The 14,589-nt window shown below is 37.9% G+C and overlaps 1 protein-coding gene across 1 annotated transcript in view; it reads right to left on the reverse strand.

The window, feature by feature from the left end:
* LOC101531314 (tumor protein p53-inducible protein 13-like) overlaps positions 1 to 14,589 on the reverse strand; it is a 186,100-nt gene that overhangs the window by 89,591 nt on the left and 81,920 nt on the right.

Here is a 14,589-nt window from a genome sequence, read left to right on the forward strand (position 1 = left end):
GACTTTGTGTGGTTTGGATAACAGTTCAGGTGTCCCCCAAAGTTCTGTGTGTTGAAGGTTTGGTTTCTATGGCAGTGCTGTTGTCAGGTACTATAACCCTCAGGAGATGGGCATCGTTGTGTGGTCCTTAGGTCACTGGATCTTTCTATGGGGAGTAATTCTTATGGGAAGGATATTATGAAAGCACTCTTTGATAGCATTTTGGCTCAGTCTCTCTCTCTCTCTCTGTTTCCTGATTGCCAGGTGATCCTACCTTGGCATGTATTTTGTTGCTACCATTTTCTGACCTCACCTAGTGCTAAACCAGTGGGCTGGATTGCCCAACCTTGGACTTAACCTCCAAAGCTTAAAACTAAAGAATTGTTTTCTCTTTATAAATTTAGCTGCTTGAAGTATTTTATTGCAATGACAAAATAACCTGAGTGAAAAACCTGAGTAACAGAGGTTTAAAGGCAAGTGAGCAAGAGTTGAAAATCTCTCCCTATCTCTTGCTATTTTTTAGTCTACAAAACCGACACAAGAGTTCTGTGCTTGTGTAGTTACTCTGAGTTAAGTAGGATCATATAGATGCTAGATTAGCATCTCACATATACAAGGAAATGCCCTTGATCTTTCACTTCCCCACAACTGTCCATTCATGCTCATTCTAAACATCAGCATTTCATGTGTGGATGACAACACAGTGCAGGTTCTGAAACCACCATCCGGACAGAAAGTTCCATGCTGACTATTAGCCTAGAGCAAGATTTTATCCTTTTTTGCACTTAACATTTCTTTAAATTATTGATAATAATACCTATTTCCTGAGATTAGTTTGTATTCTATAATACACAAAAAGTGTCTTTCCAGCATTTGAGATGCATTTAATCTTTTATAATCTATAAACGTAAATTTTATTTACATTTTAATGGAAAATGTCACTCAAAATGGCCCTTTAAAATAGCAAACAGTGGCTTTTCACTTGACAAGTACTATTCTAAGAAATTTTATTTGCAATAAATCATACCACAGCTTTCACAATCTGAGAAGATCAATGCTATTATTTACCAGCCTCCACATTTTAAAGATGAGAAAACTGGGGTCAAATGAAATTGAATGTGACCAGACATTTACAGCTAGAAATTAGCTACTCCAGCTTAGCAAGTCCTTTGGCAGAGTGTTCGTGACAACTTCAAAATCCAACCCACATTGCAAATCTAAAAGAATTATGAGAGAGAGTGAAAGAGAAAGAGAGCGAGAGAGAGAGAGGGAGAGAGAGAGGGAGAAAGAGAGAGAATCTCTCATCCTTTATTTTCCGAATGCCTGCTACAACCAAGGCTGGAGTAGAACTGAAGCAAGAGCTACTAATGCTGTTCACCTCTTGCACATGAATGGCAGCAGCCTGATTACAGGAGCCATCACTCTTGCCTCCCATAGTCTGAATTGACAGGAAGAAAAGGGCAGGAGCCATTGGCAAGAACTGAATCCAGAGATTCTGATGCTGAATGGAGGGTGAAGTGCCTGGCTTCTGGCTTTGGCTCTGTCCTGCTCTGGTTATGGATGAAATCTCTATTTTTCTTTCTGTGTGTTTCTCTCTCTCTGTGTCCCTTTCTCTCTATGTGATTTTCTCTGTCTTTCTTTCTCATACTGTCTCTCTGTGTCTCTCTGTCTCTCTGTGTCTCTCTGTCTCTCTCCATATCTCTCTGCCTCTTTCTCTGTCTCTGTCTCTGTGTGTCTTCTCTGTTTCGGTGTCTCTGTATCTCTGTGTGCCTTTATATCTCTGTGTGTGTTTCTCTGTCTCTCTGCCTCTCTCTCCTTCTTCGCTCCTCTCCTCATTACTCTTTAATTATCTGGCTTTCAAATACATAAGAAAAAAAACTTTTAAAAAGACAACAGGTATATATATATATGTATATATATATATATATATATATATATATATATATAGTATCTTAACAACGTAACAACACATTTTTAGAGAAGTGATAAGACAAAGGATAGAAAGTTTGAGTTTCTAGGATTTTCTTGTGTAAGGTAAATACACAGAGCAGCTATTGGAAGAATAGAGCTTGTTAGTAAAGAATGTTATGTGTTTTTCTTTGGTGCTGGTTTTGGGATGACTATGGTTAAGAATGGTGTCCATTGAGTGCCTGTATCTTTCCTGGTAGAGAAAGAGAAGGAAACAATTTTAAAACTGCATTTCTATTTTTTTTTTTTTTACAAAAATAGGGGTGAAGTCTGGCAGGTTTTTGTGTATGTGTTTCTCAGTTGTACTCAGTTCAAATAATTCTTACGTCAAAATGGTATCTCTTGGGGAGGCAAGTCCTACTACTTTCCAGGTACATGTCGTAAGCAGTAGCCTTGTTAAGATGTTGAAAATAAAAATATGGACAAGATGCTTGCTTTTACTTGGAACATACATATACAGAAGTGAAACCATGTTAAAATATAATAAGTAAAACTATCAGATAAAGTACCCTGTAAGTAGCATGATAAGTACAATATTAGATAGCTGGAGGAAGGATCAGTAAAGACTAGGCCATAGATAAAATTGGTACATCTGGATTGCCAAAAAAACCCCATACATTTGACATATTAGGACAATTAGAAGACATTAGGACAATATTGGGACAGAAAATGGCATGCCATAGAGGATTCAGGGAAAGATTTTATGTCAGGAATTAGTTGTTTTCACACTGTGGAAAATACAGAATATGGCAGTGCCAATTTACCTACGATTTGCAGACTGTTCTGTATCCTTAAGCCAGAGGTTGGACCACAGTGAATGGAGTACAGCTGCTTGAAATTCTCATCCTTCTGGGATACACTTTGCACTTGCCATCATGAAAGAAGGATGGGTTCTGCTCCCCTTCCGTTTTCCAGGGCTTGCTTTTACATATCATATTGGCAAAACCTCCACTGTATTCACAACCATAGCCATGTAAGTCTGAAATTGATTCTTCACAGCTTTCCAAACCATCCCATGGCAAGTGGGAAGAAGAAAGAAGGGGTAGAAATTAATGCTAAGGTTCAATATGTAAAGTGTCAGTCATGAAATAAATAGAAATCTACCTACCCAGAGAATATTGTTTGTGAATCTATCATTGAATTACAGGGACACTATGATGAATGGCACAAGAAAAGAGGATTAGAAAGAAAACTGAGAACTAGTGGAGAAATTTTCAGGTCTTTCTCATGGAGAATATTTCAAAGACAAAAAGTGGTTTGGGGTTTATTTCTAGAATTTGCCATGTTACTAGAGAATCATCAAAACATTTCATCTCCAAAAATCAGAGACTTATCTGTAGCCAGGGAGGTTCTGTGTCCTTAAGAGAAAAATACAAAAAAGTAGAATCAAGCAGGATTTACTGCAGTTTGATCTTAACTCTCCAAGCACTTATGTATAAATGTTCTGTTTCATGCCAGGAAACCTGTTCGGTAGAATGTAATATAGCACGTTGGGAGTAAACACCTGTCACCTTGAAAGTTGATTGAACATCATCAATGATTAATTACAAATTTGTGGTCCCTTTAATGACCATAGTTAAATAAAATCAGGTTCAATCATAAATTTGGATGTTCTCAGGAATCAGGACATGTAGAAGTCAGCTTTTTGAAGAAGAAAAATCAGGTTAGTAATAGGACGATGATCAGATGCACAACTTGCAATTTGGAGTATTTTGTCTAAATGGAATCTTGGCTGTCCCTTTTGCATATTTACAGATACTTAATTGGGTTGGAAAAATTGCACAAGTATAACCTCAGAAGTATTTAGTCAGCTGCCACACATTTCCTTTTGGTTGATTTTTTACATCAAGTAAGTCTGTTAAGATTAGCATGGGTTTAATTACTTAAGAGCAGAGATGCTCTAATTGTAATTTCAGCCTAAGAAACAGGAAGTAGACTACATGAGTTCTCATGAACAAGGTCTATTTGCTATTATGACTTGAATGGTTTTATGTTCTCTACATATGTTCTAATAGTTCCTGCTTCCATAAGGGTAAACTTAGAATTTCAGTCTTGTTTTTGGAATATGTATATATAATTTCAACCTTGTTTTTGGAATATCTATCTCTCTATATATATATGTAACATATATACGATTGGTTTCAAGATATCTTATGATTGCATCAGTACTGTCTTTGAGGTTATGCTTATCAAGTTGAAATTTAGAAGTGAACAAGAACAGTCGTTTATTTTGTCATTTGCCAGTTTAGAGGAAAAATATATAGGGAAGGTGAGTTAGGAAAGATAAAAATTTCTGATACCTTCTGCAAGGTTAGGTTTCACCAAAAACTGTTGTAGTACTTGTAGCCTCCTACTCCATGCTTGCCCCACAGTGTATTTTCTGGAAGATCTGAGAGTACAGACACCAAAAGAAAAGGCTAAACTGTCTTTCAGTTCCCTTCTGGTTTCGAGCCAAGGCTCGGGCCACAGAGCAGGTTTGAGAAACAGGAATGGGGAACAGAGATGAGAGCATCTACACTACTGCTGTAGTCATTTCACACCCATCAACATAGAACATTACCCACAAAACTGTATTCCTTTGCAGCCAGTCCTTTCCAGCCAATCAATGTGACATCAACGACTGACATTTCATTTTGTGATTGTCGTTACCTAAATCTTTAGTCTTAGCACCAATCCTCTGAAGCTTAGTATGTAGAATGAGAAGTGGGCTTTGAATGGTCTTTGACACAACAAGGTTAACTAGCATGTGTGGTGGAGGAAACAGTCTCCATCCTCCTGAGCTGAGTCAGGGCTGCCTCCTTCAGATGAGCTGAACCTGGGCTTGACATCGTCTCCACTGCATGTTTTTTCCAAAAGATATCAATGTTCAGCCAGTTTCTTGGGCCCTTGGAGTTCTTCTTGGCACTTCTTTTCTTCTCACTCCCAATGTGTTATTCAAACAGTTTACAGTTCCCTGTCAGCACATACCATAAATTTTCTTTTCTACCTTTGTCACCTGCAGTCTAATTGGCCTTGCCAATGGACTGTGGAAATGTGCATTTCCCTTTTGTCTCTTCTTGCATTGAAACTGGAATGTAGAAGATAAATCCGATCCTGTCTGCCTGACTGCATACCCTCCAAAGGCATTCAGTGTTCAGCAAACGACACTTTACGCACTTTTTTTACAGAAAATATTGATTGATTGATTGAATAGCCGAGTTAGACAGGGAGAGAGACAAAAAGAGAATAATCTTCCATCCACTGGTTCACTGCCTAAATGGCTGTAATGTCCGAAGCTGACATGGCTAAAAGCCAGGGGCCAAGAGCTTTTACAAGTCAAGCCTTGGGACCATCCTCTACTCCTTTCCCAGGCATATTAGCAGGGAGCTGGATCAAAAGTAGAGGAGCTGGAACTTGAACTGGTGTCCACATGAGATGCAGGCACTACAGGAAGAGGCTTTACTTCCTCACAGTGCCAGCTCTTACATTTCTAAGCATCCAGTGACTTGCCCCACATACTATGTTTACTTTTCTTTGCACATGCAGCCTCCTTCCTGTTTTGTAAGCATGCCCTGAATACCCTCTCATCAGAGATGTTACACAAATTATGTGCCATTTCTGCAATATCCCTGCCCAAGTGCAAACCTTTCCTCTTGCATAGTAGTCACATCTCTGCTCAAATATCTTGTGCTTAAATATTCCCAGCAATAGTCATTTTGATTCTTTTAAAACCTGTACTTATTAAAATATGTACCTATTTGAGATTACATTTTTATTTAGTGCTTCCCCATGTCATGTACAAACTGTGTGGATAATAACTTCAACTTTAGTTTGTAGAAGAAGGTGTGAAATTTGTGAAATAATGAAAACTTCTTCAATAAATGTGTCCATTTTTATTTAAAATGGAACCTGTTTCGCTCCTGCGTGTCAAGTACAGGATTCTTGTAGGGATCAAATTTGAGAAACATGTGTTAGATAACACAGCAAGACAGGAAAGTGATTGCATAATGTGCCAGCAGAATAGTCATTCTGGTTGTTCCAGTAATACTGAAAAGACTCCTCTGTGCTTTGACCTTACCAGAGAGCTCTCTAACTGCTAACTCATGTTCATGAGGACTGGGGAATATTCTCCCTCATTGTCACACTCAGATCCACTCTGACCCCTATTTCAGAAATCCAGTGTTTTCTTTCATGTTTTCCAGACTCCTCTTTTTCCTTTCCCAATTCCAAATATTACAAAGATTTTGTAATTCCACATTCAATATTGACTACAAGTATTAAATCTTCACTTTCCTTTTTTCCTTAGAGTACCACTTGAAGAGTTCATTCTATCTTAGCTTAAAATAGAGTTGCACAGAGGATCGTAACAGCAATAAACTTGAAAAGGATTCTAACTATGGCATAAACGGAAAAGCACAGTTCAGAGAAAATCTGCTGGGACATAGCAGAGAATTTACCCTTTTATAGAGATATATTTTTAGGATTTGTCTGTAGCATCTGAGAAACCTGTTGGCCTGCATAAACCTTTAACTCTATAGCAAATTTATGATTCCCAAAGGTAGAAATGCAGCATGTTTGTGTATGGTGATTTAAAAAATTGAAAACATCTTTCTTTTAGGAGCTATTTGTTGTTTTTATTTAAAATATTTGATTTGTTTATTTGTGTTCATTTTATTTCAATGATAACAGTTGAGTCTGAGACACAGGGAGACATTTTTGGATGTTTCATAATATTTCAAAATTATTTCCTCTCTATGTTTAGACATTAAATACCTAGCCAATGTTTCACATCATGGGAGGAAAGGAATGCTAGGCACATGATACAGTCCTAGATTAGAATACTGTGCTTTTCTGCTTGTAGCCATATGACCTCACATCAACTACTTAATATACGGACAGGAGGCCCTTGCCTACTGTCCTGTTTTCTTGCTCTCTCAGATCTAACAGCTGCTTTCCTAGTTAATAAAGACCATGTGATTAATTTCCCTCAAAATTAGTTTGCTGCACAGGCTATACCAAAACACACTGATGTCTTCAGCCAAACACTACATCCTCACAGTGACCAGGGCTTGAGGTTCCTGAGAACAAGGTGTCAGCTGGGGTGGTTTCCTCTGGAGCATTTGTCCTTGGCTGGAAGGTGGCCTTCTGATTTCCTCTGGAGCACTTGTCCTTGGCTGGAAGATGGCTGTCTTACTCTCCTTGTGTCCTTCCATGATCTCCCCTCTGTGTATGTCCAGGATTGCAATGTCTCTTAGAAGAACACCTGCCAGATTGGATTTAGGTGCCACCTCAGTAACCTAGTTTCCATTCCAATATGAAGTCCTACCTCCAACTACAGTGGTATGGTGAAGCACTGAGAGTTGACACTTCAAAATAAGAGTTTTGGAAGAGCTCAGTTGTTCTGTTAAATCAACAATGTTAAGCAGACATGAATGTATACAATTTCCACCTAAATTGACTGTGTAAAACACACTTGCCCTAGTCATTTGGCAGAAATGCTAAAATCCCCTCTTGGATGGTCATGTCCTCCCACATTAATTCATCCCAGGAAACTATTTTATTACTTCTGTTTTGTACCAATTAAGATCTTTAATACAGGGAGTGAAGTAAGATTTGGTGAAACATAAATTTATGCACAAGGACCAGAAAACTGAACTCTTGGAGTAGGGTTTTGTTATTCAGAGCCAAGTTTCATCTAATTCTAAGTGGGATAATCAAGCTTCTATTAGGGAAACACAGTCTCCCTTATGGGAAACAAGAGGCTGTGACGCTTCCGGTATTTACAATCTGCTGGAGAGTTTTTCAGTTTGCTTTGACTTTTCACTAATTAAACTGAAAATATTTTCTTAAGGTTCTTTTTTTCCCTTTCTTCTATTGCACATCCATGTTATGAGGAATCTGATTGGACAGTGAGAGTTCTGAATGCCCTTGTTTTACTTCTCTACCCATTTAACAAGAAGTCCAAGCTCCAAGGTTAGGAGCCATTCTCTGTGAACTTCCTACACCACCATCATCCAGTGCGAAGTAGTAAGTGTGTCGTTTTGATCTGTGCTCGTCTAATTTGATATCATGTGTCTACCTTGATGAAACAGATGCCTTGTTTCCTTCTCACTACACATCCCTACATTTCTGCATTAATATGAACATGATTACTACTGAAGGTGTTAATTCCTACTTAATGGCAATAGCACAGTAAGTTCTATAGTTGGCATTTTCAAAGTTGGTTTTTTCCCCCCCGGTTCTCCACTCCCTATTGTTTGAGAGTAGATATATATGTATTTTCACACCTATTTTTCTTCCTAACCTTTGACTTTGGCTTTGGCCATGTAGCTTTATTTGTTCAATGAGATAATGAAAAAAATGATACAAATAGGGGCTGGATATTTGATACCTAGTTGGCTCATCCTAGGCTTCTGCAATTGCCATGAGAATACATTACAGGGAATGCTCCCTGTATTCCCATTCTTATTACTCCAGTTAATTTACAAATTCTCAGACTTACACAGAAAGAATTGAAAACTAGCAAGCATGTGAATGAGGAATAAATGTTTAAAGCCACTGTGGTAATATGATACATACCATAATTGAGACTATTGCTGACAAAAGCTAATATACCTCGGAAATGGTAGTTATTTTCAGTTGCTGGTATAGCTGTTAATGTGCCTATTGCTCCCAAAATAGCCCCACTCCTTACAGATGACTCTATTGAATGCTTTTCTTATGTATTGTCTCCTCATTATATATTATTTTGATGATCTGTAAGTTCTGTGAGATCAGAAATTATACCTGATTTGTTTGTTGTTATACTCCTATTACTATATTGTGCCTAGTATGTTCAAGGCACCTACTAATATTAAATCAATATATAAACAAGTGGATGATTGACCAAATAAAAACTTGTTAGATAGACCCTGCAAATTTGCAAATTCATGGGGAAGTCCTTTAATGCCCTATTAGAGAAATGTGTATGCAAATATATAATATAATATAATATAATATAATATAATATAATATAATATAATATAATACAATACAAGTAAGCTGATACATAACATGATAACATGAGGGAGCTCATAAGATTGTGAAAGTTATCCATTTTGGGGAAAGAAATCCTCAAATGTCTTATGAAGATAACTGAGGGCACTTCATCCAGTAGAGCCTAAATGTTTCTTATTTTTTCTTGTAGTGTTTTAGGTATGATTGTCAATATCCACTTGGCAAAGTTCAGTAATTTTCCAGAGGACAGGTTATTTGGCCAGATGACTCATTTTCCTGGTCATGCTGTGCCTCCTTCTGCATGGTTTTTAGTTCTAGTGCTCACTGCACAGGCAAAGTAGTAGAGCAGGAATAAGAGGAAAAAGATGAAGCACTGTCTTTATCAATACCCAGAAGGAAGATAAAACATGAGATGAGAAAGTCAACACGTCCAAGTGCTGCACTCCCACCCCACAGAGGCAGAGGGCCTGGGAATGAAGGGAGAGGAGTGAGAACAGGCAGACACTTTGAGGGTGCTTTCATTTGTACAGAAAGGAGGAAGAAAATTCTTCATGTTCGCTTTGGATGACTTTGAGACAGGTTGCCCCAGCCATGCTGAGAGAGCCGAGGCAGCTTGGTGATTAAGGTTGTATGCATAAATTGCTGGCCACTGAATGCTTTCCTTCAGAATCATTCTTAATTATGCAATTTATCATGTATGTCTCAGAATTACCCATTATGTGGTTTGATTTTTACCTCTATGGTACAGATTCTTACAATTTCTCCATTTTTTAGGCTATTTGCGTGGCATCTTGGAGTGATAAAAGGGACAGGATAGGGAAAAAATTGAAGTGCAAGGCAGGAAGGCAGATGGATTATTCCTAATGGCATGACTTTGGTCTAAGTGTGTCGCTCCAGGAACTGCCTTTCCTATCCTTTGGGATTATAACCCTCATTACTTACTTACCTTATTCCTGTTGACATGATAGTAGATGCCACAGGATGATGGGAGCCCAGCCAGTGATGCCAGAGACATTCCAAAGCATTTGCTATTTTAGCCTATTAATAAACAACAACAACAACAAAACTTGCCCTTCCTTCTCATGTGAGTTTATGGAACTGGCTGGTGTTCTGGCTTGTGTATGTTAAACTGTTGTGTTTCATTATGAACAATGGAAGTAAAAGTCATCCTGAAAACATAATAGTCTTTAATACTGAGCTCAAGCTCCCAATCCTAAGAAGTTTCTTCATATATATTTTTTGAGTTTATAAAATCCTTTCATTTTATTGCAAGACAAAAACTCTAAATGTTTTACATACCAGTACTGTATTTAAACTCAGTGCTTGACCTAGCAGTAGAAGTATACAAACTATAAAAACTGGGCATTGCATTTGTACATGGATTTCAATTTTTTCAACCAAAAATATGAATGTTTTTCCTATTTTCCTGAACATCTTCTGTTACATGTATATTTCCTGGAAATCTTTTTAAATGTATGAAGTATGTACCTGCACTTTGGACACACTATGCTGATTACAGGTTAATTCTTCCTCCAAAATCAGTAATTATTTTATGGTATTTCTTGTAATGGACCATACAATAGCATGCTTTCCACACATTTTGTTAATTCTCTATAAGTTCTATTGTTTGTTGCTGTTGTGTGTGTGAAATTTCCCACCAACTTTCAAATACTTAGGAAGGATAAGCAGTGTTTTTTGGATGGTACATACATTAAAGTTCAGCAAAAGCTGAAGGAAAAGCCCATGCTAAGGAAAAGAAGTTTAGAATGCTGAGTCATTGTGAGATCTTGTATTTTCAAAATCATGTTCTTGATACATAAAGTTAAAATTGTATCTTTGGTATATGAAGTTTGTATATATTCAGTGCAATTATATGTATATATGCATATTACATAGTCTCTGTGTTTGTATATGTTCACATGGAATTATGGATGTTTGCTAATATGTATGCTTGTTTAAGTGTGTGGATGTAAATCATGGCACAGGGTAAGCACATTGCCATTCTTTCTTGTTTTTCTCATTTATTTCTTGTTTTAATGTGTGTGTAGGCACATTACCAAACAGACCTGAAGAACCTTGACAGTGGTCCAATTATAATTGTGAGAAACCAGGGTGAATTCTTATTTTCTTTTAGTAACTGGCTACATTTGCTTTCCTTATTGGTTAAATGGAAATTTAAAAATGACTTTTTTTGCATCTAGAACAATTTTTAACCTTCATACGCATAAAAATTTTCTTTTTCCATTATTTTTTAAGATTTATTTTATTTACTTGACAGGTAGCATTATAGATAAGAGAGGGAGGGAGAGAGAAATTCCGTCTGCTGGTTCATTCCCTGAATGGCCACACAGCTGGCAGCTGGACCAATGGCTGTCCACGCTGAAGCAGGGGAGTGGAAATCCATGCAGGGCTCTGTCATAGGTCTTCTGTAGGTATTCTAGGTGCATAACCAGGTAGCTGGGTTAGAGAGGAGCAGCCAGGATTTGAGCCAGTGCTTACGTAGGATGCCAACATCAGAGGTGGTGACCCAAACCAGCTGCTCTAAACACAGGTCCCTTCCTCCCTGATTCATAAAACTATATTATTATCTTTTCATTGTTTATCTGTTGTCAAATTCATGCTGCTAGAATATTAAATTTGTCTGTTACTAAAATTAAGTGACTAGCAATGATTTCCTTAATTCAAATTAGTTTGTCTCAGCGTATTGGTTTGGAATGTTTTTATCAAAAATTGCAAGCACATGGCATTTATGCCACCTGTGTCACTCTGATTACTGATAATGATTCCTTTTGTCATTGAGCCCAGAGAAGCCACAGCATCCTTCTGAACCCATGCCAACCCCTACAAACAATGCACCAGAATTTGCATAGGGATAGAATCTAAATTCCTAAATTCTTAATGGATTCATAGTATTTTTTACTGGTATAAAAGTATTTTGAGAACACAAGAGAGTACGCCATACCATGTTAGCAGGTAACAATGAGAGAAATTCCAGAATCTGTTTTTGAGTAGGAATGTCTATAGCAGAAGGAGCACAGTGAGGCCTGATGAACATTCCTAACTGCGCCAGCGAACATCTTTGATCATGTTGCCAAGAAATAAGTATAGTCAGCCCTGCCACTTGTCCAAGTCCGCAACTGTTCTCATCTGCCCTTGTTCTGAAAGGCAATCTCCATCTTTCTTGTTTATCCAGACATGCATGTGTCTTTCTGCAGTTCCCTCACTTCAGGATACTGTTCCTCTGTTGATGTCAAGCACCTGCTTGTTTCAAGCATGCAGTTAATGCCAGGTATGGAAGATCATCTCAGGTCTCAAGGAGCTCAGAGACAGGTAGGGATCCATATATGCTACCATACCAGGGCTGCCCATTCTGATGCATCCCATGACAGAGAGAACTCTTCCGTTAATTCATCAGTTCATCTTTGTGCTCATCCTTTTCAAAATTCAGCAGGTATCTAAGTGGTCTCTGTCCCTAAGTAGAAGGATCTTAAGTGTCTAAATGTGGTGTCACGAACTAATAAATGATTTTAGCTTAAAACAGAGCATGTTGATCAGCCTCAGCCCGTTGAAAAGTCAGTCTATGCCAAAGGCTAAACAGAATCTGGGACTTGCAATATGCAATTGCACAAATGGGTTCTGTAGCTTATCCTTGTGGAATAATCTTCACATTTATTCAGCAAGCATGTCATTTCCAGGAAGTGAGCTAAGCACTGGAGACAAAAGAAAAAACAAGATGTGTGGTTGCCTGAGCACAGAGTCCGGGGGGGTCACCAACAAGCACCTAAGAAATTAACATAAAATCAGGGTAACAGGATACCTTCACCATCGAGTTGATTTCAGATAGATGAGCAAATACTCAGATGCAAAAATGAGAGATAGGTATTCTAGACCTAAGAATCTCAGTAGAAAGCATCACCAAGGCAGCAACTATTGGAGCAATTTATGAACCGACAGGAAATGAATAATCCTCTGTGTTAGAGCTTGTGGGGTGAGAATGAAAGAGATGATAGTGACATGGAAAAATGAATCCAAAATACGAGTGGAGCTCAAACTCAAGTCATGAGAATTCATGAAGTTCACATCAGAATTTAAATTTAACATAAATATAGAATATATCCAATAAAGTATCAACCGGAAAAGTAACATACTAATCAGTTCAGAGCATGTAATCAGCAGAATGATATAATACTGCTGCCAACACTTCAAGTAATCTTGAAGAGTAAATGATCTTAGTTTCTATAACCAAGTAATGTCACAGTTAGAGCATGGAAAGTTTTACTTATGTTCTTTGAAACTTGGAGTAGAAGAAAAGACTAGAAATATGATATTATAAGGAAGAATAATCATTTTTGCCTGCAGGAGATTAAAAAAAGAAATATCTTATACTTCTTACAGCAGATCGGGCTGGTGATAGTGGGGTTGGGGTGGAGACCTGCAATCAAGGCTCCGGTGTGTTATCTGTCAAGGACAGGCCATCCTTCTCTGTCATTCCAGAAGGCACCAAGGAATTATGATGCCGTTGTTCCAAATTTGCTGTTTTATTTTCATTTTCAATTTTTGTTACCAGATGGACCGCCTGTTTGACTATTTGTAAATAGTGCGTTCTAGTGATGAATGAAAATTTAAATTAAAAAAAGGATTCTGGTGATGATAAAAAAATATTGAAGCTCTGGTGTAACGCAGAGCTTCAAAATGTTTGGAGCAAGCAAGTGCCATTGCATAGGGCTGACATAATTTTCCTAATTATTTTTTTGTTCCACAGTCAGAGTGAGAAACTACTTTGTATAGAGTTCTGACCAAAGTAATGTGAGATGGTCATGATGGGCATCTAGTTTGGCAGGGGCAAATGAAGAATGTTAAACCTCAAGCTAGAAGCTTTTTGTGTTACTTTCAAAATGCTTATGAAGTAAGAGTTCACATTGGAAGGAGTAGGTGTGATTGTTCAAATGTTTTTAAAAGTCATTCTGCTATAAATTTGATGCACACTTTATATTCCAGTCCCTGTTAATGCTAAGAAAAGGTCCCCGTGTTGTATTTTGCACATTTATCAAAGAACAGATTGTAGCAAAAGACTCTGCTTTGGTGACAATAGCTTTGATTAACACCTATCAAAATAGCATCATCATTGGCTCACTTAAGCATTTGTTAAATAACCCAATCTGCTACTGAATTTGAAGCCATATGCCTGGGTCTCCACAAGCCACATGTGCCCACATGGCAGTTGTCACCTGTTTCTTCGACCCCCAGCCACAAATGGCCCTTGGTTCTAGGATGTCTCAGGCTTATTCCAGCTCAAAGCTGGAGTGTACTATGAATTTATGAGTTTTTCCCAGGAACGCCTATGGTGTATCAGCTGTGCACTTCCATAACTGCACTCACCAGTACAGTCAAGTACTGGCACCCAGTAGGGAGGTTCCATACTCATGCTGGGCCAACTGCTGCATCTCTGCAAGGAGACTATTGGACCATATTGATGGAAGAGAATAACCTCCCAGAATCCAATGACAAGTGGTGCTCTATCTTTGATCAACTCCAGGATTAAGACTTGCTAATAATGCTCCTTTTTAGAGGTTCTGTAATTGTTATGATCTGCTTTCTTATAATTTGCTTAGATCTACTCTCTAATGTCCTTCTGTTTTTGCTTTGTGAATCCAAATAGAATGAACT

Source organism: Ochotona princeps, chromosome 11, assembly GCF_030435755.1.
Source record: "Ochotona princeps isolate mOchPri1 chromosome 11, mOchPri1.hap1, whole genome shotgun sequence".
NCBI lineage: Eukaryota > Metazoa > Chordata > Mammalia > Lagomorpha > Ochotonidae > Ochotona > Ochotona princeps.